Here is a 26534-nt window from a genome sequence, read left to right as displayed (position 1 = left end):
ACCTTGACAAGACTGAACTGCTTTTCCTTCCGGGAAAAGATTGTCCCTCTCTTGACCTAACAATCAACATCGGCCCCTCTGTTGTTTCCCCGACTCAGACTGCAAGGAATCTGGGTGTGACCCTAGATAACAACCTGTCCTTCACTGCAAACATCGCTGCTACAACCCGCTGCTGCAGATACACGCTTTACAACATCAGGAGGATGCGTCCCCATCTGACCCAGAAAGCGACGCAGGTTCTGGTCCAGGCTCTCATCATCTCACGCCTAGACTACTGCAACTCCCTCCTGGCTGGTCTACCTGCATGTGCCATCCGACCTCTGCAGCTCATCCAGAATGCAGCGGCTCGCCTGGTCTTCAACCTTCCTAAATGTTCCCACACCACGCCGCTCCTCCGCTCCCTTCACTGGCTTCCGGTAACTGCTAGAATCCACTTCAAGACAATGGTACTTGCGTACCATGCTGCGAATGGATCTGGCCCTTCCTACATCCAGGACATGGTTAAACCGTACACCCCAGCACGTGCACTCCGCTCTGCATCAGCCAAACGACTCGCTGCACCCTCGCTGCGAAGGGGACCCAAGTTCCCATCAGCAGAAACACGTGGGTTTGCTATCCTGGCTCCAAAATGGTGGAATGAGCTCCCCATTGACATCAGGACAGCAGATAGCTTACACACCTTCCGGCGCAGACTGAAAACTCATCTCTTTCGACTCCACTTCGAGCGATAGAACTATTAACAAAGCACTTATATACTAATAAAGGACTGGCTTACCTAAAGCCAGTTGAGTAGCACTTGAAATGTTTTGGCTCTATGAAACCTGATGTACTTTATGATTCTGTTTTCTTCAAGGTTGTATCTTGTTAGTCGAACGCACTTATTGTAAGTCGCTTTGGATAAAAGCGTCAGCTAAATGTAATGTAATGTCCTCCTCCTCACCTACAAGTCCCTCCATGCCCGCCCCCCAGTATATCGGACATCCTTCGCCCACATGCCCCACCCCGGAACCTGCGGTCCTCAGACTCCGGCCTGCTTACCACCCCCGCACCAAACTGTGAACCTTCGGGGACAGAGCCTTCAGTGTGGCAGCCCCCACCCTCTGGAACGCTCTCCCTGCGGTGATCCGCAACATCCCCACGCTTGACGCCTTCAAAAGGGCCCTCAAGACCCATCTGTTCACCAAGGCCTTTGGCCCCTAATCTATTTGTTGTTTTGTCTGTCTGACTGTTTGTCTGACTGCCTTTTGTTATGTTTGTTTCCACTCCTGTTCTTCTCTGTAAAGCGACCTTGGGTCTCATGAAAGGCGCTATATAAATCCAAGCTATTATTAATATTGGGAAATATGTTTACATAATCATTTAATCAACATTTCAGTTTTTTCAGTATAAAATAGGGTTAAGAACACTTAAAACTAACAGGGACTAGACGTTGTGAAAACCAGTGAAGTACTTTTAGAAACTGCTGCCCTCTTTCCCCACTCTGTATGGCACTATAGAGTTGGAATTCCAGAAGTATTTACCTTATTTTCATTTGCTATTTTAGTTTTCAAAAAGAAAAGCTGATTGAAGAACAGGATCAACACCCTTAATTATCCCACACTGAAAAAACTGAAATGTTGACTTTACATAAATGTCAACAGATAAACTTAATACGAATAAATAAATACGAATGTTACTTTTATATTTAAATAACTTTTTTATTTTATTTGAATTATTATGTGCATGCCTTTTCTAATAGTGTTTTATTTATTTTGTGTCTGTATCTTCAGCTCTATCTTTTGCTGTAACAATGTAAATGTCCCGTCTGTGGGACCAATAAAGGTATTCTGATTCTGAATGCTTCATTTATCTCCCCGGTTGACATCTCACACGTGAGAGAAACATTTATTTTAGTTACTCTACTCTATTGATTACAGTTCTACATGTTGCTTTTCAATTACTTGCACTTGTAATGCCAATAACCTGGAACCCCCCCTTTCATCATAACATGAATATATCATATTGTCTGGGATAATTAATGACTTTAATAGAGGATCCAGAATGTCTGTGTTCAACACTGTGTTCCACTGTGAAAGGAAATCGTTGTTGTATTAGCTGTAACGTGTCTCTACTGTAGGCTATTTTTATTACTGTATATGTACAGGACTTTGGCTCGACCAAAAATCGTTTATAAATGTGCTAAATAAATAAAACTTGATTTGATTTGATCGGGAGGGGAGGATTCACAGTGATGTAGAAGCACAAAGCACTGCATGTGGTTGTCCAAGCCTTCACTCTTCCATCAGTCTATCCATTGTTCCGAGTATCCTTTTTAATATGCCAATGAAGGATGATTGATTTGATTCAGACGCAGCCTCATGCCGAGCCCGTGGCAAAGACCAGGAGCTGCTTTAATCGTTTCTGACAGGGAAATCAAGGATCAAGATGGAGTGCTGCACTAAATGGTAGGTCTTTATAATTACAGGGCAGGTGGGCTTCAGCCGGGCAGAAATAGTGGCTTGACTCATAGCTGCGCAGAATGTGGCTTAATAATTAATGAAGCAGAACCCCCTGCCTGCAGAGTCGCTGTTAGAAAATGCACTTCACTCATGATGAAATACCACCAGCTTTGAAGACATGTTTCCATCTGCCACACACACAATCACCTCCATCAGTGAGAAGTCCTGTGCCAGAGCACTGAAAGGCTTCGTTAGTGTGAAATACACACGGAGGTCTCTTACCTGCAGTGATCCATTAAAGCTCACCTCTGGTGCCGTTAATAACCGGAGCTGCAGCTCTCTTTTATTGCTCCTGCTAGGACACTTGCATCACAGAAAAGGAAAGTTCACGGTTTAACTCGTCGTATATCTCCATTAAGATCCCGCACTGTGACAAATTAGAACAACTGCGACAGCAATATTGCTGATTTGCTTCATTGTGTTCTGAAAGTAGAGGAAAACCTTTGCATTTATAGTCAATAACTATGTCATTAAGATCAGGAAATAACCAACTAATGTCAGAGCAGTTTCGTCTCGTGAGCTCTCTGAAGTACAGAGCCTGTTGTGACGCAAGTCCACATACCACAGCTGTCCTTTGCGGGGAGCAGCAATCCACCGATACACTCATAAAGCAGGACAAAGCATGCTGGCTCACCCTCTGTTGCACTCAAGGACGAAAGCAGAGCGTGTGTTTTCCGTTAAACTGATGCAGGTGAAGCTCGATGTGTGCCTCGCATGTGTATCCGCTTTCAATGACATGATGTAATGAATCCATCAAGTGAACTTGGACAAATGAATGAGAACAGAACTGTGCAGGACTTGTGTTTGACTTCAAAGTAAAAGCGACCTGCAGTGGCTCATATTAAGGCCCTGACACACCAAGCAGAAGGTGCGAAATAAAGTTTAGCATTGCCTATCCTGCTATTTGTGTTCTTTTAATCACAGCGATAAGAAACAATAACAATGTGCCTCCATAACTGTCAGGTGCAGCCCTAGCATTAGTATTGGTTATAGTAACAGCGACAACATTAAAATACTTCTAGGCAGATTGAGGAGGAGAATGGGAGAATGAACAGAGAAACATCCATCTGAATAATAATAACTTTATTTGTATCGCACCTTTCATTCAGGGGATTGCCGTTCAAAGTGCTTTACATCAGTAAGAAATAAGATCAGTGTAAAACAAGCAGCAAGAGCAAAGCATCAAGTGGGATCAAATAATGCAGATATATATATATAGTTGCAAGAAAAAGTATGTGAACCCTTTGGAATGACCTGGATGTCTGCATAAGTTGGTCATAAAATGTGTTCTGATCTTCATCTGAGTCACAACAACAGACAAACACAGTCTGCTTCAACTAATACCACACAAACAATGATATGTTTCCATGTTTTTATTGAACACACCTTTTTCTGAAATAGAGATTAGTAGCAGGATTACAGTGTTATAATACATTTTGAAATAAAGATCAATATATATATATATATAATATATATATATATATATAATATATGTAGAATTACTGATTTCATTTTCATTTTAAAATATGAATTACAGGTGGGGTAGGTAAGTTTGAGAAACCGGCTCGAGATACACTTGTTATATTCCATGGAATGCTCTGAACGTCCCGATAGCAATGAATATCTGAAGTGCTTTGACAATAAATACATAACAAATTTCATCTGTGGAAGCCGTAGTACTGTAAAAAGCACGACCAATCATCTGAGCCGGCTAAAGTAACTGGACGGCCTACCTGCCTGTCAGCCTTCCGTGCACAGACTTATCTCGTGCCCTCATTGGTCGTGTGCGCGTTCGTGTGTGTTGGAGGAGGGGCTCTGTGAGGAAGTGGCAGATTTTTTCCGGCTGTGTATTTTCAAATTCTAGCGCACTCGAGCTGGTTTCTCCAAAATGACCGACCCCACCTTTAATGGGAGGACTTGGGTAACGAGGAAGAGGAGAGCGAGAGAGAAGAATATTTGAATATATATAAAATACATAAAACAAACAACAAATAAAATAAATAAAGATGTATTTAATATTCATATACTTTTTTTTTTAAACTTTTAAAACTTTCTCTATCTGTCTTTGTTTTATTCCCAGTTATTATTTTGTTGTTGGAGTTCAGTCATCTCGCTCGTCTTGTGCTTTCTTTTTAGTTTGTATTTGTTTTTCACATGCCGGTCACTTCTACCGAACAATAAACTAAGACAGAAAAATAAAGAAATTAAATACATCACTACACTGGTGATCTCTTGCTTATTTGTATTGCGTGTGTGTGTGTGTGTGTGTGTGTGTGTGTGTGTGTGTGTGTGTGTGTGTGTGTGTGTGTGTGTGTGTGTGTGTGTGTGTGTGTGTGTGTGTGTGTGTGTATGCGTGTGTGTGTGTGTGTGTGTATGCGTGTGTGTGTGTGTGTGTGTGTGTGTATGCGTGTGTGTGTGTGTGTGCTGTGGCGCTCCATGTCCAGTCGGTGGAGCCTGACAAGGAGCCGGTTGTGTGTGTTTGAGTCAAGGGGGTTATTGTCTGACCAGACAGCAGTTAGGAGGCCACACACAGGTTAGTCTGACCCCTGACCCCTGAGCATTATGTCCAGAGCGAGGGCAGCGAGTCAGCTTTTTTGCTGATTTGCGGGAAGTGGAGAAAACATTGACCCAGCAGCTTTAGGATGGATTTTCTTCTGGGTGCTGAGCTGCAGTTCCGGACTGATTGCTGCGATCTGAAGCAAAGCAGACCAGCCTTTCTCCCAACGTAAACACACATGGTGGGGGTTTGTGTCATATAAAGGCTGGCATTCTCTGTTGCTTAACTGTTTTGGAGACAGCATTATCTCACATTCTCCACCGATACAGTATTTATGTCTGGGGTGCCGGAGCCACTGAGGAGCCACTGAGACGACAGAATACTTCAAACAGCTTCTGTCCTACAGGAACAGCCCGTTTGGTGCGTGCCATTTTAAGAAAGAGGACATTGACCCTTCACCTGTTTGGGGGGGGGGGGGCTTCCTGTTTGTCTCTCGCACACCATCTACAGAAAACAGGTCCTTATTTACTTTCTCTCTCAGGCCAAGGTGTCCATTTACCTCAAGGAAAGACGTCAAAAATATAACATAAGATGATGTTGGAAGGTTTCTGCTCACAGCCGAGTTTCTCTTTGTGCTGTGAGCTTATGTTCTCATGAGGTACCAAAGTCTGTTTAGTTTGAAGCTGTCATTCTGAACTGTGTTGATCTCATTTGCATTACTGTAGGTTATTTCCACAAATAAAGAGTTGGTGAACATTTAGCAGCTGAAGAGTCAGATTGTGTTCTGGTGACTTGGTGGAAACCGAAACACATGTCAAAGAAGAGAGAATATTATTACTACAGAACCTTACATTTATTGTGAAAAAAGATAAAAGTGGTTTCTTTAAGTATGTCATTGACTCATCAGGTCAGTACTGTTGTAAAGCAGGACTGTCCCTATGTATCCGGTTAACAAAATCACAACTCTTACATTATAATACATAACATTATATTACATTTATTTAACCGATGCCTTATCTCAAGAGACAATACTTGCAATCATCCATGAAGAAACAAACTTACAACAGCAAAACACCTCCAGGTATCTTTGCTTCCAATAAGCCAAACCAAAGGTTGGCTGAGGTGCAGTGCAAACAGATGAGTGTTTAGTCTGAGACGGAAGATGATAACCACGGGGAGCTTGTTGCACTATTTTGAGCCAGTGCGTGTGGAGTGTAAGATTTAACCATGTCTGGCATTAGGAAGATCCACTCACAGCATGGTACTCTTGAAGTGGATTGGACTGCCATGTGTAACCAGTGAATGGAGCGAAGTAGGGTGGGAGAACTAAGGTAGTGTTGAACTTCCCTGTCGGCTCCCAGACCGTGGGCGAGGAAACAGGGGGGATGGCTCTCTGTCGTCTCCCAGGGCAGAAGCAACACGCTTCGGATTCAATAACCCACTTTATCAAATCACTGGAGAGAGGCGAGCTCGTCTTAGGTCGTTGTATTTATTTAGTTCTTCCATTTCACAAGATACATCACAGACCTCTGCTTTTTCCTGCTGCCTCGTTTCATTTCCAAAAAAACATACCGCTCGCTCACTCTCGCTCTTCCATACCCGCACACACATGCACGCGCCACACCCCTCTCTTACGGCCCCTACACACGGCGGCGTGCGTTGCCGCTTCAACGCTTCTGCCCATTCACTTTGAATGGGGTAACGTCACGATTCGCCGAACTGCATTGTGGGAGCAAAGCGTAGCTTCTCTCGAGGTGCTCGCTGCAAAAGTAGAGCAATGTTCTACTTTTGACGCCTCGACGGAGGCGTCAGCCAATCAAATCCCGTTTATGCAAAGCTGCCAGTACAAGCGCTAGCCAATCAAACTGTGTATGCTGGGAGAGCCAGACCGCATTTCCTCATATGCCAAAAAATGGAGGAGAAAATAATCGTGGCGGTAGGGAATCACCCGGTGCTTTATGATCAGTCCCTCTTTACATACAGGGACACAAACCGGAGGACCCAGGCATGGAGGGAGGTGGCAGAGACAGTGGGGGAAACTGGTAGGTTTTCGCCAGTTTGGGGAGTTTATATCCAGTGTACTTTGTTTGAATGGACAGCTAGCAAGCATAGACAGTATTTAGCCAGCATGGAATGTTGCGTAAAATAGCACCATAGACATTAATGTCATAAATGGTCATCATATAAAGTGTGACATGTAAAACCTTTTTATGCAATTGACAGGAGAGATTCATGTGATTGGTTGTTGGTCGCGTTGCTCTCGTAAACTCCCCAAGCTCCAGACACGCCCACCGGCAAGCGGCAACGCACGCCGCTGTGTGTAGGGGCCGTTAAAGGGGTAGCGATCTCATTAGAGTGGTGCAGTGACGAGTCCTAAAACCCGGAAGTGAGTTAGCATTTTACCACTACTAGTTCCCTCGTCTCAGAGTCAATGGTTTTTTTTAACTAGTTTTTGGAAAATAGCTGGAAATAAGGTCTGTGGTTGACACAAATGTAAGAGATGGATCACGTCAGAGCCATCCCTCCCTACAGGAAGATCATGCAGACTGCGTGGGGCCTCACCTCGCGGAGGGGGCTTCACCTCGCGGAGGGGGCCTCACCTCGCGGAGGGGGCCTCAGAGCCTCAAATGCGGCGCACCTATGCGTTTATGCGGCGCAATTAGTGTGGCGTGACACGGTTTAAAGGTAAGAAGAAGTTTAAAGATGTATATTGCGGATATTATCAGTACATCTGATTCAAATTAACATGTGTATTAAAGGATGTCAGTGGATTATCCCTAAATTAGTAGATTTAGGGAACGTTTACAGATAACAGATTAAGATAGCATACCGAAGCAAGTTAGCAACACACGTTGAACAGCCTTTTAATTGTACATTCCGTTCTCTTAATGTCATTCCGTCCAACATGTTGAATTGGAGAAGAGGGGCTTCTAAACGGGATTGTATGCGGGGGTGGAGGGAGTTAAATATTAGATAAATATAACTTTGGTGCGTGTAAGAGTGAGTGTTTTTAGCAGAGCCATATTGTGTCCTTGTGATTATGTTGATTATTACCTGTCTGTATAATGTTGCAGCTCAGCTGATTCTGGATTGATGGCAAAGGGAGAGGGACTTAAGTGAGAGTGAAAACACAAGGTAAGTTTAATACTACCGTTTTATATAAGTAAACACGTTATCTCCCCAAGGCAATAGGTGTGCTATATAGGTGTGTATAACCCTTTCTCCTGTCTGTTGCTCCCTCTCTCAGCACAAGAACCAGAGGGGGATTCAATGGAGCCTGAATACCTGCACTGAGACCCTCACCCTGCACCCTGAGTCTCAACTCTCAGTGTTTTTCAAGCCTTTCCCTGTTTTTTTGTATTAAACAAAACATTAAGCTCTCCCAATGGTGTGGTTTTCGTTTTGTGAAAAAGTGCAAATGCAGTGTTTGTATATAAATCACATATTTTGTTGCTGTTGGTCGTGAAATTGCTCCTGCTGACTTGAGCCAGCCATTTTTTCCTCTGCTCTGTGTCAGTGGGGAAGCCGTACATTCGTACTCCTTTCTCTGAGCGATTTGAGCATCCCCAGGCAGCACAGCAAACCATGGTGGCGACTAGGAGGCAGCACAGCACACCATGGTGGCGACTAGGAGGCAGCACAGCACACCATGGTGGCGACTAGGAGGCAGCACAGCAAACCATGGTGGAGACTAGGAGGCAGCACAGCAAACCATGGTGGAGACTAGGAGGCAGCACAGCAAACCAGGACAACACGGAGGAAAAGGCACCGACAAACTGCATGATATGCTCTTCTATGTTTATTGAATTCCATGTATTTGCAATGGATGTTCCTAAAGCAACACATTTAACATCATCATCATCATCATCATCATCATCATCATCATCATCATCATATCCTGTCCTTTCTGAAAGCCATAAAGATGACATTAGTCATTTAGATAACTTGTGTCCTCAGTTACCAGGGGATTACTGAAACTACCATGAATTTAAGAAAGTGGTAGAAATTAATCTAATCTGCATTTTAAAGCATTACTTTAGATCCCCTCCCTCTAAATGTATCAATAAACATTAGAAAGTGATGCTCCTGACTACCATACAAGTTTAAGAAGATAATATTGGTTTGAAAGAATTCAAAGCTATAAATAAACAGCAACAGGCTCTTTAACCAAGGCACTGTTAGTAACATGTAAACTAGTTGTTCACACTAATCCTAATATTATCACTTAATATTAGCAAATTCGATTTTATTTTTGAAAACATATTGATGTAAATACATACACATATCGATTTGTTGTATAAATATTGCAAATCAAAACCTTTATTCACTAATAATGACCAAAAATCGTAGTTCTATCTCCTGTTATCAATGCATTCACATTGCCCGCCATGAACTTCCGGGGAACGATCCCTCGTCTACATGAACCACGTGACGATAACCGTTTTTGGACTTCCGGTGTCGTAACTCTTCTATTAAATAGCTCTGGTTGTTACCAAGTGGCTGAATAGGACTACAGAAGTTGTCGAGGACGTTGTACGTCATTACACCAAACACGTAAACACTCCCGCTAAGTTTGTTTGCCCTGTTCTGCTTGAAAGCAAGTACCTGCCTCCTGCACACTGTTAAAACAAACGCTTCAACTTTTTGAATCTGTATTTTTGAACATCGATCTTAAGTTGGCGTGACGTTGAAGATCGTGCGACCCTGCTGTAGTTCGTTTATAGAATTCGATTAGATTTATTATTCGGAAATTATAAAAGTAGGGTAGACGTGTGGAGATTATCCGGCTGAACAAAACGTGCATTTATCAAACAGCTTGTTTTCCACAGACCTCTGGAGAAATCCCGTTGCTTTCTGTCGAGGGAACCCATCTGCAGCTTACGTCCGGGTACATACGTCATCCCTGCACCGCTCTATGACAGCAGATTCATAACTTGTTGTGCATGATTAATAACTGTTTGTTTGCAGATGTGTTTCTTAATCAACGCACTGCCCCAAAGTTACAAACAACCTATTGATGCTGGTTAAAGCTCACTGTTTAATTCACGTACACTGAAAACACAGAAATATGGACTTCAATAAAATGTGCCAGAGTTCCTCCTGTTCCAGACAGAGTGGCATATTGATTGGTTTACAACTTGTATTTATGATTACATAACATCAGTTGAGTTGGTAAATGATTTCCAAATGTATCAGGATTCTGCGGTTCAAAAAGCAGCAAACGTGCTCTTTATTTGGTGAATGTACTCTTCTCTAGTGCCAAAATGATTAAGTGTCAATTAAATTATTAGTTAACTGACAAAGACGTAATCAGGGTAACTGATTAGTCATTGTTTAATCAAGTTTATCTTTCATGATCCTAAAAAAGAGTCCAAGATAAAAAGCTAGAGTAAGGCCTGTGAAACACTAACCAACAATGTGATGATGACTTATTGGCTTGGTAGGCACTAACGCAAATATCTTTAAATCAAATATCTAATTTGTCCAGAGCTCCTCTGCCCTTTTTAAATGTTCAAAACATACATCTGAAAAAAGTCCATTAAATGAAATCAATGAAAGCTCCAGATACCAAGTCCAGAAGCAAAGTAACATTTTGTTTTGACTTACACGGTGCAGAACAGAGAGAAGTATAACATTGGGTCATTCGATCACTGGATATACTGAGATATGTAACCATGAACAGCTCACAGCTGCTCCACTGACCGGAGCCACACAGACCCTTCTTTAAAACATGCACAGTGTGTTCGCTATCTTTCAATGTATTTACAACCCTGCTATCCTATGAGATACTGCAAAAGATTAAAGGACACATTCCTCCTCTTTTTTAGCAACAGAGAACAGAGATGACACTACGCTTCAACTGTCTCCTAGAAGTGTTCAAGTACTGCATGTGTTTTAGACATTTAGAAACATCATCTGTGTTTATTAGTCTTTCTGGGGTTTTCCCTTTCTTGTAACGGCCATATAGGTTTGTGTGCATGTAAATGGTCTGCAAAGGCTAAAATCCCTGTGTTCCTGTAGTGGGATATATTAGCACCACTAGAGGGAAAGTAAAACATTGAAATTCATCAATTTATGACCACAAATATTGAAGGTTGAAATTGCTTCAAATGAAATAGAGTATCTTCCTTTAGTGTTGGTCAAAAATATGACAGTAATGGTTCCAAAATATAAACTAGAACTAAATCAATGGGCTGAATGAATGTCATTGCAGACATGCCAAAAGAAGAACAAACACATCCAAATCGTAAAAACAACTACTGAGTCTCACGAATGTAAGTCTGACCTTAAAATGCACACGCACAGTAAAACATCCGGCACCCAGATATCTCCAATGAAGGATTTTCAACAGTGTAGCATCCGAAGCTGCGGATAAAAGGTTTTACAGTGTAGCTGCTTTAATCAGAATCTGTACAACTTCAATGTTGTTACATTCTCTCCTAATTCCTTATGACGTTAGTTTTAGCTTGAACTAAAATGTCACCTATCGATCATGGTCTATGCATTTTTCAGTAGAATATAGGTGCAGATCAATATGAACTGAATTAGATAAAGATGCAGATGCAAAAGTTCATGTTTTCCGTTGCAAAAGCTTTCAGCTCACTTTTTCCAGTGTGTCAGTTTCCCGGAACAGCAGTATGACAGGTACATATGAGCACAGGGTTGCTAATGCTGAATGCTAGAAAAACAAAGTGAACAACACAGAGCACTCACTCCAGGGCCCTGTGTATTCAGGAGCCCTGCATCTGGCAGAGGTTGTTTTCTTCTTATTTGAAGTTGCTGATCAATACTGCTGACTCAGCATCTGCTTTGGTGCCAGGACTTTCAGGTGCTGAGGTTTCACTGTCCAGCTGGATTTGTGTTGCACTACAAACTCACATTTCAAGCATTTACCCTCTCCTCACCGAGTTGGACCCAAGCTGCCTGGTGAAGACTGTCTGCAGAGGAATCCCCACAGCCTCACAGAGAACAGTACCCTTGGCTGGGTTTTGGAACACTGATACTGACAGAGCCCTTCAGACTCAGGAAGAACACACAACCCTTAGCCACCTAAAAGATGCTTCCTAAATTAGGATTTGGACCAAGAACACAGCCCCCCCCCCCAAGGGAAGGCCCTGCCTCACAGAGATCAGAACTGATGATGTGTTCAGGTGCAGCAATTACCATCATGAAGAGTATCTTTACACTTTGTGAACAGCTGAGAAGTTCTGGGAAGGCTGAAACTCAGCTTCAAAGGTGGTTTGTTCATTTAATGTAACACTGATTTAATCCCAATAAAGAGTCCTTGACAGTAGACACTAACCCTTAAATGCTCAGTATGCCAAATGTACGTCTCTTTAAGTGAACATCACTGACAACAAGGATGATAACAAGAACAAAATATTTGCAGTGACTTTGTCCAACCCTGTCTCCTAAAAATTACGTTCCCACAGAACTAAACTGCATTCTCAATTACGTTTAGCTAGAAACTTATTTTCTCCCACGTTACGTTCGTTATGAACGTATCTCAAATACGTTTATTTTCTACATATCTTTGCCATTTATTGTCTTGCTTATAATAATGTAATGATAGTAGTCATTTATAAATATCATTTTAGAGCACACATTTGAAATCGAGAATCGGGCTCGATATATGGTTAAATTAAAATCAGTAGACGAGGCTGTAATTTCGCCAGCTGTTACTCTCATGAGCGAGGCAGAACATAATAGTTGTATCGTGCCAAAAAGCTGCTGGGTCGGTTGTTATTGTCAATATTAATATAATAATGATTTATGTTGTAATAGTCACACTCAATGTTGCCGATGTTCTTGTTGCCCCAGCTGGTCGACACCTCTTTTAGCAGAAACAAAGGCTACATTCATGTATTAAATCGATGTTAATCCATGTGTGTGGTTGTGGAATTACTGGACGTGATGTTGTTTAGAGAGCCTCACAAAATACTTTAATGTAAATGTAAATTAAAATGTGAAGGAATGTGTGTATAACAAAATATATCCGTCATAAACAATACCGGAAACAGACGTAGGAAAGATCCTCAGCTCGGTGATTGGATGTTTTAGCAGCAATGCACGTTGGGATTTGGTGTTTATGTGATGTGAAATCCGAAAACATTAAAAAAAATAATAATACTTGAAAGTCATCACATAACGGCATTGTAATACACGGTTCGGCTGCATTAAATATTACACATCTGCCGTAGTTCTCTATTTATAGAGCCCTGATGAGAAGACTTCTAGACAAACACGAGGAACTGCCGCCAAAACTGAAAACGTGACGTGGATCATAAATATATCAGCAATTAAACAACATCTTCCATTTATTTTCACACAATACGTCTCCTTGCAGTATCAATAGTAATTTGGCTTTTATATTTGATCCAAATGATAGATAGGCTGTATTTACACCATAACGGTGCACAGCTGGTAGAAAGGGACACCTAGTGGTTAAAGCATGTTATTGAATTTTGTTGTTGAAATTATGTATAATTTCATGAAAAAAATATTAAGAGTACATACTTTTATATCATTGACATAAAAGTAAAAGTACCTTCTACATGGTAAAGCAGCGTTCAGTTATTATGCTCCAAATATCTGGAACAAACTCCCAGAAACCTGCAGGTCCGCTGCAACTCTTACTACTTTTAAATCCAGGCTGAAGACTTTTCTTTTTGTCGCTGCTTTTAATTGAACTATTCATATCTTAGACTGCACTGTAACTTTTATCCATGTATTTTTTCTTTTTATGTTTATTTTATTAGCTTTTATTTTTAATGACTGATTTTAAATGCCATTTTCTTAATGTCTTTCGTTTTTTGTAAAGCACTTTGAATTGCCTTGTGTTGAAAGGTGCTATATAAATAAACTTGCCGTGCCTTGCCTTACTACGAAAGTATAAGGTCAATGATATAAATATTGATTAGAAAAAATCAAGAAGATACTGTAAGTGATCTCTACAATAAAACTGTTTAGTGCTGGATGTACAAAGATATTAATAGGAGGATGTGCAAAACAGAAAAACTAATAAGGCTTTATTAAACATTAAAGAATACTATAGGTTAAGGTCTTCTTTTTTAAAAAGAAAAAAGCTTTGGTGGTATCTATCTACAGATAAATATTAAGCCTGTCAAAGTACTAATATATTGCTTTCCTGCAATGTTAACTATGTCGAAGCGCTTATTTTAACTGATACAATTATTCATGTTTTATATTTTCCATTTATTTGAATAAATGATTGAATAAAAGCACACTGTTTAATTATGTATTTGTTTTATCTTCTGTCAGAACAAGTATTGCTATTTATTTACATAGTATATCCTTTAACAGCCAGAATTATTTCTAGAAAATGGTGAAGGTTCTTTTAAGAGAAGGCTGTTCCTGTAATGAGAGTTCACATTTATGCTACATTGAAGGGTGAAATTAACTACACATCTTCAGAAACATAATTTGCTTCAGATATATTCATATATATCAGATATATATACTCATAGCATTATTGTAACCATTAAGAAAAGCCAAGTGCATTAAAAACCCAGTTAACAAACACTCTGTGTTCCGCTGTTCATTATAATAAAAAAAACAGAGCATTAAACAAACCATCATGCTCTTACTTTGAAATCATGCGGAAATGTCGTCATCAGCAGGCCATCACGTGGTTTCCGAAAATAACCGATTTTAGCCGAGACCGGCGGAAAATATGTCTCAAAATTCCGTGTGTGTAAAAAGACGATCCACAAGCAGAAATGTGAGATCCACGAGCAGAGATTTGAGATCCGCAAGCGCATTTTTGTTCGACAAATACAAATTGGATTCACGAATGCCTGATCGAAAGTTGTAAATGTTAAAGAGATATTCACAGATCTTTTTTTTTATTTGTGAAAATATTTAGCGCATTTGCAGATCCGTTTTACATTTGCACATTTATTTGTGAGTTTGCAAATCTTTTAAAAATGCATTTGTGGATGGTGTTTTACATTTACAAATCACATATTTACACACAAATTATTATGAGACATATCTATGCCCATATTGCCGTGGCATGGTAACATGGGGCTCGTAACATGGGGCTCGTAACTCGGCCCCTCCTTTGCAAGGGGGCGTGGTCAGCTGCAGCTCATGCAAAGACAGGTGGAGGAGAGCAAAATAGAGCGAAATGAGGCATGGCTAAAATGCATGATCTGTTTGGTATTTTGAGAAAGAAAACGTATAAATATACCTTATATAGGTATGGCCCTACAATATATTATTCAAATATAGCATGATAGGTCTCCTTTAAGAAAACCATGGATTTTTCGATATTCAATGGCCAGAGTGGCAAACAATTACATTAAATCATTGGAAATCGACGATCGGGCTCGATATATGTTTAAATATAGCAGTAGGCGATCAATAGATGAGTAAAATCTACGTCACTTTACAGCCCCGCCCACTTTTAGGGAAACCAACGCTGTCATTTGAACGGCGATCAAGCCTGAAGCCGCAGAGATCTTCTGTTACTGTCCTTTCTTCTTAGAGGAAGTACAGAAACACGTAACTGTGGATTTGTTTTAATGTTTGAGGTGCAATAAACGACACAGCAGCTTTTTGTCATGTTAAAACTATTAGTTTCTGCCTCGCTCATGAGAGTAACAGCTGGCGAAATTACAGCCTCGCCTACTGATTTTAATTTAACCCTATATCGAGCCCGATTCTCGATTTCAAATGTGTGCTCTAAAATGATATTTATAAAATGACTATTATCATTATTATAAGACAGTAAATGGCAAAGATATGTAGAAAATAAACGTATTTAAGATACATTCATAAGGAACGTAGGCTAACGTGGGAGAAAATACGTTTCTATATGTAGAAAATAAATGTATTTGACATACGTTCATAACAAACATAACGTGGGAGAAAATACGTTTTCAGCTAAACGTAATTGAGAATGCAGTTTAGTTCTGTGGGAACGTAATTTTTAGGAGACAGGGTTGCTTTGTCATTGGTCTACGGCCTGTAGTACTGTACACTGAAACAACTGAAATGTGACTTTAATTAAATGTATTATGTCAACAGATTTCACATAAGGTTAGTTGAAAGCAATAATATGACGTTAAAATATGTTCAACTTAATATTATTGCTTTCAACTTACCTAATACAGTTATGTGAAATTTGTTCATATAATACATTTAATCAAAGTCAACGTTTCAGTTTGTGACTGAACCAAATGCCTATACTGTACATGAAAAGTTAGAAGAAACATTGTTGATATACTTTGGCTCTGGAGTTGACAACAATCTAATGAACACGTGAACAATTGATCATATAAATCCATTTATTTTACCTAATTCCTTCAGTCTGCATATTCTGTCATACAATATTACCAGCTTTATGTTGACCGTAAGTCCAGTGATGTGCACATGTGCTAATCTAGATAATATGAAATCTGTGTATTTTGCCGCCTAAATGTCTGAAGTTAGGAACAGCTAAGAACAGCTCTATTCAACACCATATTCCTATGGTGGGGTCTGTGTTGAGTCACAGCTCTCCTGTATGTCGGACATCTTTAATGTTGGTGTTCAACCTGCTGAGTGTGCTGCAACACACACTGATCATTTCATTGTATCCACATTAACCAACATACTGCAATTCTAGCAGAGGTTATGTTAGTAATGAAGGCTGAAATTGAGTGCACATATGCTGATTAACAAACCGAGATTACCTGTCAATCTTCAAATGACTGTGCATGCACAGATGGTGGGTATAATGTGACCACTTGTTCATTTTAATGCAAACATTTAAAAAAACTACAAAACACAGTGCTTATGTCATAGCATGAAACATAACATACAACATGGGAACCATTATTACTAGGGCCGGGACTTTAACACGTTAATTAAGATTAATTAATTACACAAAAATTAACGCGTTAAAAAAATTAACGCATTTTAATCGCACTTTAAATCGCACTTATTTTTGCACAGCGGAACGTTTCTCACTGGATGAGTTTCAGGCGTACCGATTATACTGGAGCACCAACTAACGTTCATGACTTCAGCATGGGACTTCAAACAACAACAAACCACGGTGAACATTCAAACACACAGTCAAACATGAACGAACAAGCTGATGAGACCGCTTTGGTGACCCCGTGGATGGGACATTTTGTTTTAAAAAACCGATGGATGGAAGCGTCGATAAGAGCACGGTTGTGTGCAAATTATGCAAAAAATAATGTGCATATCACCGCAGCACATCAGGCCTAAAGTATCACCTAAATGCAAAGCATGTAGCAGCTAGCGTGGACGTAAGCCCGACTCCGAGTGCAAGGAACCACACCCTGACCCAACCCACACTCAACCAGATGACTGGTTTCAGGGCCAGGATAAATAAGTCCACGTCTGAGAAAATAACCAACTCCCTGGCTCACTGGATGGGCTCGACATTAACGACTGCCCGATGGCCCGGTGCCATCTAGTATTTAGCTCGGGCAATGAAGCCTCACCTGCTGGTTGCCCGATCGGGCAATCTATTATGCCAGTATCATGCAGCTCGCGGATCCAGTAATGAGTGACCCGACAGTAAAACTAAACATATCTATAACTCGTTTAGCTAGTTTGAGAGGTAATTCAAATAGCTACGTGTGATATTCTAACCTGAAGTGTGTGTTTTGTTCCGCTCACCGCGGCATGTGGTCATGCAGAGCTGCGTCTCGACTCGTCAGCAGCAGCTGATCTCTCTCTCCCGTCAGATTAGACTTTACTCGCGTTTATGTCCATATCGATCAGATGCAGCTAGTTCTAGCTAATGATATGACTACCTGCTTATTAAAAGACAACTACACAATAAGTGTCGCTATGCAACCGGATGAGGCCACAAAGTATAGCGCAGCATTATGCATTTGTTTACATGCCCACCGGAACCCCGAGGCATTACCAACAGATCAACGCACAATCAACCCACACAGGACATCTCTTTCTCCACATTAAGTGTTAGACATTAGAGTTGACTATTCTTGTCTGTCACATACTCTTCTTGTCTGTCACATAAGTGGCGCAACTGAAGCGGTATTGCTCTAAAGGGAAATTATTTTGACCGAAGATATTTAGATTTGCCGGCTAACGGGAACTCTGACGTGTGCTTCGCGGATGCGCTCGGCTCCTCTCGACTGCTGCTCGGGTCTGCTCGGTCAGCTTCCGGATGAGGAGGCATTCGTTCGACCAACTTACAGTAGTTAACATTACAAACATTTTTAACATATTTGATTAAAAATGCGATTAATTTCGATTAATTAATTAGATTAATTTTTTTAATCGAGTCCCGGCCCTAATTATTACATTACATTGCATTTAGCTGACGCTTTTATCCAAAGCGACTTACAATAAGTACATTCGACCAGGAAGACACAACCTTGAAGAAAACAGAATCATAAAGTACATCAGGTAGAGCCAAGTATTTCAAGTGCTACTCAACTGGCTTTAGATAAGCCAGTCCTTTATTAGTATATAAGTGCTTTGTTAGTAGTTCTATCGCTCGAGGTGGAGTCGAAAGAGATGAGTTTTCAGTCTGCGCCGGAAGGTGTGTGAGCTTTCTGCTGTCCTGATGTCAATGGGGAGCTCATTCCACCATTTTGGAGCCAGGATAGCAAACCCACTTGTTTTTGCTGATGGGAACTTGGGTCCCCTTCGCAGCGATGGTGCAGTGAGCCGTTTGGTTGATGCAGAGCGTAGTGCACGTGCTGGGGTGTACGGTTTAACCATGTCCTGGATGTAGGAAGGGCCAGATCCATTTGCAGCATGGTACGCAAGTACCAGTGTCTTGAAGTGGATTCTAGCAGTTACCGGAAGCCAGTGGAGGGAGCGGAGGAGCGGAGTGGTGTGGGAGAATTTAGGAAGGTTGAAGACCAGACGAGCCGCTGCATTCTGGATGAGCTGCAGAGGTCGGATGGCACATGCAGGTAGACCAGCCAGGAGGGAGTTGCAGTAGTCTAGGCGTGAGGTGACGAGAGCCTGGACCAGAAGCTGCGTCGCTTTCTGGGTCAGCTGGGGACGTTAGATTATAGTATAGTCTTCAAATTGGGACAGCCTTCTCTCCGCAGATGTGACATACACGGTCTACAAATGCAGCTGAATTGGGACACTATTGACAGGGTCAGAAAGATGTAAATCAGGCACCATGAGTACACGCCCACACGTTGCTCAGAAGGGATCCAATTAGGCAGCGTAAGTGAGAACACCTGGTGGGTGTAATTCTCCACTGAGACAGGACTTTTTACCTCTAGAGTTATCACACTGCGGATGTATTTCCTGCCATGTCTTTAATATATTTGCAGTAAACTGTTGGAGGCATTGCACAACTAAATGTGGTTACATCTGTGCTGAGGCTCCTTCTGGGAAGATGCAGTGGTCTCATTGAAATCAAGGTATTTTCTTTTGGACAGAAAAACTATTTGTAGTCAAACAATCCCTTCTCTCAATAATATCAGCACGTAGCCGTGACCGCTTATCACCAAAAGAGTCTCAACGAAAATAATTCTCCCCTTTCAACAAAAAACACAAACCAAATCATGCTGATAGGCTAACCCTGTTTCCAGCCACACCCACCTGTCCTGTTTAGAAGCGGGAGACTGGGTAAAAGAGTATGTAGAACAATCTAGATCTAAGTTGTGTTTCTTTGAATTCGTCTTGTACATGTTGTGTTGCTTTGACTTTCCTTATTTGTGTCTCCTGTTTTTTAATAACAACCCTACATATTAAATTGCTCTGTATAAAAAAGGATTTGACAGAACCCTAACATGACCTTTGTCAAGCAGCAGCTCTTTTCACCCTCCGTCTGAAACCAGAGCCCAGTCTGCTCTGATTGGTTAGCTGGCCGGCTCTGTTTTGATTCGTCTACCGCTTAGAGATGTCCCGCCCCTTTGCCTATATGTACAATGTATTGCAGGGCTAGCCAATAGAAGTGCGAGTGTAACATAGTGATGTCACTATGTTACTGAAGTGAACAAAGGAGTCCAATTGAGGCCTTTCAGGCGGGGGGGAGTGTGTGGGAGAACTACAGCCAAGGGAACACCCTTAAAAGCATAGGGCCCCTTTAAACCTGTTTAACTGCTTGCTATCACTCTTACTGACAGAAATGGCTGTAAAAGTTTGTTGCCAAGTACACCTTGTACATGATTAACTATCTTGGCTGCATTAAAACACACTCCCGTAGCCATCTGCCAAGTACGATTGTGTTCAACCACCAAATCCATTTCATGAGAAAACTCATTTTCAGCCTCTTAATTATTTTTTCATTACAGTGGGGCTGAGGGGTAGATTGGAATAGGACAGTAATTGTCTGGCCTGAGCAGCGAAACAATCCTGATGCATCAGGATAGATGAAGTGTGACAGCGAGACATCTCACCACTGTCCAGAACCTATTAGCCCGTTTCCTCCTTTCTGATCGCCTTAGAACCCCTCAGATTGTGGTCAGTGCAAGGTCAGCACGGCGACCTTTTAGCGAGCTAAGTGCTGGCAGAGATGTTGATAGCCTTGTCGCCAGCATTGCATCTGTCCCTACGTGTGTCTGATCGTGAGTGGCTGTCACTTCAGCATCCTCCTGCAACTGGAACTAAAGGGGGGCAGCTCCTGCTGGTTTAAGAAGGATGTGTTCAGCACAGCTTGTGAGGATGCTCTTAGGATTATCTTTTCTTTTCTAACCCCCCCATCTGCAGTGAGATAGAAAAGCTTCCAAATGTACCATCGTGAGCAGTCCTGCCAATCAATACAGCTCTTTCTGCCAAAGGTGGAAGAGGCTACAGTCGGGGGGGTCTCAGCCTGCCCGTCCCACATCTGGGTTTCCTCCCCCTGCATCGGCCAGTTGCATGTGGTTTAGAAAAAGAAGGCACTGTGCGTGCAAGAGCTCGACACATGTGCAGTTTGCTTTGGTTTTGTCTAAGTGTTTCTTTAGAAATGAAAGGTTTTAACCTTGTTGAACAGTAACCTGTGTATGATGGATGGATGGATGGATGGATGGATGGATGGATGGATGGATGTGAATATACAGAGTCACTTTATTAAAGGCCTACATTCAACCATATGTAATCCCAGTCTGCAGGGCGATGTAATCATGGTGCTTTGAAATGTATTTAAATGTAATTTTATAAAATGTTTAATTCAAACCAAAACATGGGGTTGGGACAACCCTATCGCAGAGAAAAGACATTGATGACTATGCAATATTCTTCTGCAAAACCCACAAATGCTTGCAATCAACAATCACCGTTAGTTGGGATGTTGAAAAAAACAAAAACGTACATTTTGAAAAAAATGCCATTCTTCTATTTAACAAGTGTTTCATCAGATACCTCCCAATGAACAGCAAACAGGTTAGCCTAAGTGACTGGATAGGGCGCCAGACTTTGCCACAGCATAAGGTCACTGATTGGTCAAAGGCTCGTTTTGTTGTTTGGACGATTGTGCAGCTCCAGTCGGGTTCAACACGTGCAGACACTGACCATGAGAGTTAAACACGTGGTTCTGCCACAGAGAGTCTTCACCTTCACCCAGTTGTATGAAGGTGAGCTTCTGCTCCGTGGAACAAGGACACAGGCTTCTCCTCGGGGCGATGCAGCAGCAGCTCCACCACTTTCTCGCATCAGACTATTCAATAAAGATCGGGTGTCCTCTGATGTCAGGGTCTTTGTTATGAGAATGAGCGGAACAAGTACTGCGCTGTGTTCAGTGGAGCACTTTACATGAGGCCGGCACGAACACAAACTAGTGAAGGTGATCCAGAGCCTGGGTTCTGAATCTGCTGCAGCACACTATGCAGGTTATGTTTTCCAATCACATCGGCTGTGATTTAATGTTTTCTTATCTTATTTTCATTGATTAACAAAAACATTGGATACGTTGCTCAATTAAAATGTTCTATATTATATAGAACAGGGACAGCCCTTTAAATGTTTCCATATAACATTATCTATTATAAGATCATTTATTTTATTGTGAAGAACTTCGTGTACAAGTTGGTTCTCTACAGTAACCATGACGTTGTGGGCAGCACGACTTACTGAGAGTCATGCAGATAACTGCACAATACACTTGTGTCCTTCCTCAGGCTGCCATCAAAGTGAAATGTGCCGTTTTATATTTGCGAATGTGCAGTATTCAGGAAAGTGAATGTATGGTTTAAAGTTTAAAACAAAGTCCACTTCGATACTCAGAGAAATACAGAAATAAACTGAATTATTCTCCTGGCAGAAAGTGGCTGTTGTTGGAGAACAACTCTCCTGTTAGAGCGAACGGGGCTATTTTTAACAGCTTCTATCTGAAGAGGGAAGTGCAAGAAACATTTGTTTCAGCTCTAGAGCCGGGAGTATTGTCTAAGGGACACCTGATCTGTATGCTTTAGCTCAAGGAGAAGCCACTTACTCCATCACGGCTGAAGTCCCTGCAGTCCAGCCTTCCCTTACACTCACAGGCCTGAGTTCAGCCCTATCCCACCTGTCAACACAGAGAGCTAAACATGTCCATCTTGCTCCATTTGGCAGAAAAGACACGGAGGGAAAAGCTAGAGAGGTGTGCCTCTATCACTTCTCCTTTTGTCTTTACTGTACTGTATTCACAGGGCGAGTGGGCTGCATATTTATAAAACATTCAGCTAATGCATTGCACTTAGAGGAAGAGGGTCCACTTTGGGTGCAATTACTCTGACCGGGGATAGGGTGTGCTTTCACATGGGAGGGTCATCTACCAGCGAGCAGATACACATGAGTTAAGTAACCAGGGGATGGGATCAACTCTTGTGCCAGTCCGTGAAACAGCTGTTTTCAGCTCTTTAGTTAAATGCAAGGCCTGTATGTACATTCATGTAAGAACGCGTGGTCACTATCTGCAGGGCTAGTTGGTTAACCACATGATGTACAGTAGCTAGCTAACTGCTAACATGAGCAAGCTGGAAACAGGCTTGGCTATCAGTCACAACCAGCTCTCTGCACTAGTTACGGGACTGTTCACTCCTCCCTGGAATGTTGTTGTCATTATTGTAATTCAAAATAGATTGTTGAACCTATCACTGAACGAATGAGAATCATTCATATTTCTACGTGTCATCTTCTGTGTCCCAAACTGTTAACTTCTCAGTATCATTTACTTTTCCATTGGGTTGTCTTTCAAACAAACGATAGCGTATTACTCAATGGTCCCACAAGGCACTCTTAAAACGGGGGTACAGTGAGGGTGTAGAGTGGGCACCCCATGTGTTAAGGCTTCATACCCCATGCCCATCTGGATGTCACAGATATCCCAATCACCTAACCCTGAAATGCATTTGTATAACAATATATGTGTTGTTTTCCGGATTGTCTCCAGAGAGCACAGTGACGCGCTGCTGTAGGTCCTCTGTGTCACTAAGACGAGACGTCTCAACACGTCCTGACTTCACTCGTGCTTCCTGCATCTCTTCTTCCTCCTGAGTAACAGCCTGACAGCTCTGAGCCTTAGTCAAACATGAGTGACACACATGGAAACAATCAGGGGGGGGGGCAGACATTGATGATGGCGGGAAAAACACACAAGGGGAGGAAGAGGCGTGTGGTGCAGTGGGTTGTGTGTTGGTGTTGGGATCAGGGGGTCACAGGTTCAAACCCCTCTGCAGTCAGCATGTCGTTGTGTCCCTGGGACACTTCACCCCAAAGTGCTCCTGTGGGGATCGCCCTCAGCATTGAGTATGTGAGTCGCTTTGGATAAAAGCGTCTAACAAGTGACGTGTCATGTGATGTGATGTAAAAGAAACAGGGCCTGAAATGAAAGACAAGAGGCAAGTACAAAATAAAACAGGAAATGACAAACATAAACATAACTGACACATTTGACGAGACACAACAGATCCGACGGAAACCTTGTATTTATTAACAGCATTGCTGGTTTCTTCTTCTACACTGGCCTGCTCTTACACTTCCCATGGTGTTCACAGCGCCCCCTACAGCGGTGAAGTGTTATGTCAACTCCAGCACGGCTGAGAACGTGAATCTTGTAATCATGTACCCAAAAAGGTTGCAGACAATGTGCACACCTGCACTCAGGTGCCTGATGGCTTGTGCTTCATTCACACCTGAAGCCTCGTGTTAGGCTTCAGGTCTTCGGACGAACACGTGTATCTATCGATGTGTAATGTGCTCTGACACCGCTGTGTTGACAGAAGAGCTGTCAAGATGAACCGTAGCCTGGCTGTAGGATGTAACCACTGCAGACAAGGTGTAAGCTGAGATGGCGTTTTGAAAACTCTGACTTTAACATGATTTAAATATATCAGCTGAACAAAGTGTTGTGTGCTTGAATTCCTGAAACTGGATGGAACAAGAAAATATATGTTTTTTGGGGGTTGAAAAATGTACAGCACCAAAGTCAGCATTGATGAAATGAAGGGCTGTAAGTGAGTCATATGGATTCACCATTCTGGGTGACAGGGAACAGAGAGCTGAATCATCCCACACAGAGCATTTCATGGATGACCTTTCCAGTCTTCAGTATGAGCGGCAGTAAGATGAAATGCAGATGCTTAGGACAGTGAATGCAGTTCAGGCGGGGGTGAGCGGTGCCCTGTGGACAGGGAGTCCCTGTCACTGAAATCCAGTGGCCCAGAATTCTTCAGCTGAGCTTTGAAAAGCTCTATCGACTACAGCCGGCCAGCTAGATGACAATCAGAATTGAGGAGACGTTAAGCTTCCTCACATGAATCTGCACAGAGCGGGAGTGCATCTGATAAATGCTGGATGTCAATATGATAATGCCAAACGTGTACTCATGATACGAGGCCATGCAACCCGCATTGTAGGCCTGTGCGGTACAGTATCAGTGATGGGTCTTCTCTGCTGCCTAAACGCTGTCAGATTCACTGACTAACCTTTAAATATAGTTTAATTCATTGACTTGTATTACATTGCATTAAATTCAATGATATCCAATAGTCTATTCTCTTCATTTTACACCATTCAGATTTGGAGTTGGCGACACCAGGGGCATCTAGCAGGCGTACGATGACGTCACACCTTTTGTTGGATTGTCGGAGATAGCGAACAGTGTCTAGCGTGTGTAGCGCCGCCGTGGACCAGCTAGCAAACAGCATCTGTAGCACACTTAGAAACCTGCGCAATATAAATATAAAAATATATTTCCGTGTAGATTTTAAAGCTGTTTTTTCAACCAATAATGGCTGACAGCGGAGGAGAAATTGAATTGGTGAGGCTAGCCAGCCTGTCGCAGCCGGGGAAAGGTGTTTGTCCGCCACTTCAACTCACTAACTACAGCGGTACCTCCCAGCCTCCGAAGAGTGCTGCACACTGCTGGGAATGCCTGATATTCTCCACTGATCCACTTGGTGTTTGGAGCCATAGAGGGTTTGCAAACTTGACACAAAATCACAGCTCGACACTTACAAGCACCGGTGCATTTGAAAACTTTTGAGGAAGCCCGAGTGGATCCACAGCTTAACGAGCAACTGTGCTGGGACACGGAGCTCAACAATGATTGGACAGACTGGACTTCCAGCATTAGTCTCCACGGCGATAGAACAGGTCTTATTATTGGAACTGAAAACTCAGATAATCTGTTCAACAGAGTAATTGAAGTCTTCTTGAGGAAAGAAAGGAGGATGGATTGTGTACAAATAATCAAACTTATTGGTGAGTATAGGCTATAATGAATAATACATTTTTGATATTTTCTTGTCATTTTATGAAGTAATGATGCTTCTGCTAGAGAGGTGGCGTAGCTGTTTCTGCAGTGAAAGGACACTTGTTGAATTGTGTTATATGGGTTTCTTGCTTTGTAACGGCATTCATTCTTGCTACATTCGATACCTGTCTGTGTCTTGTCATATTTATATTAGGGCTGTCAAACGATTAACATTTTTAATCAGATTAATCACAGCTTAAAAATTAATTAATCATGAGAACTATGTCCAAAATATGCCATTTATTTATGTATATTGTTGTGGGAATGGAAAGATAAATGAAAGATGGCGGATATATCCATTTAACATACAGTATCTATGTTTATTATAACATTTTTCTGCGTGTCAAAATGAAAGTCAACCCACACACCTATCAATCATCAAACCGTGGGGTCTTAGGCTGCGGCCCCACGAGGACGAATTTGGTCGTTTGCGTTACTGTTTAGTGTCATATAGACCGTTCGGCCACACGAGGACGACCGAATACGGCACTAAGCGACTGAGGAAACGACAACGGGTCCCAAGGTGGATAGAAATGCATACGCCACTGTCTGGGGGGTCAAACAGCTCCGTGTGTGCGCCCTATACGGACATTTTCAGATCACTGATAGTGATTGCGCAATAGCCCCGCCTCTCCCCACCTCTTCTGCTCACCTCCGCTTACCCCGCGCCAGTGCTGAAGTGTTTCGCCACCAACAACAACAACAATGGCGGATCGCAGAGTTGCTATCGTGCTCCGGACGCTATTGACCATGCTACAGTTGTTTGTGCAACATCTACAGCAATAATGATGAGGCAATAGCCCCGCCTCTCCCCACCTCTGCTGCTCACCCCCGCGTCAAAGTA

General features: G+C 42.1%; 1 long non-coding RNA gene across 1 annotated transcript; it reads left to right on the top strand.

Annotated features, from left to right (window-relative positions):
* The first annotated feature begins 7984 nt into the window (after nt 1-7984).
* LOC139433015 (uncharacterized) lies at nt 7985-8376 on the top strand. The gene is made up of 2 exons (XR_011642579.1): nt 7985-8130; nt 8243-8376. It is a non-coding gene; the product is annotated as an uncharacterized lncRNA (long non-coding RNA).
* The last annotated feature ends 18158 nt before the right edge of the window (nt 8377-26534 follow it).

Source organism: Pseudochaenichthys georgianus, chromosome 24, assembly GCF_902827115.2.
Source record: "Pseudochaenichthys georgianus chromosome 24, fPseGeo1.2, whole genome shotgun sequence".
NCBI lineage: Eukaryota > Metazoa > Chordata > Actinopteri > Perciformes > Channichthyidae > Pseudochaenichthys > Pseudochaenichthys georgianus.
The sequence above is the reverse complement of the archived record's forward strand: the minus strand, read 5'-3'. Positions and strand labels throughout refer to the sequence as shown.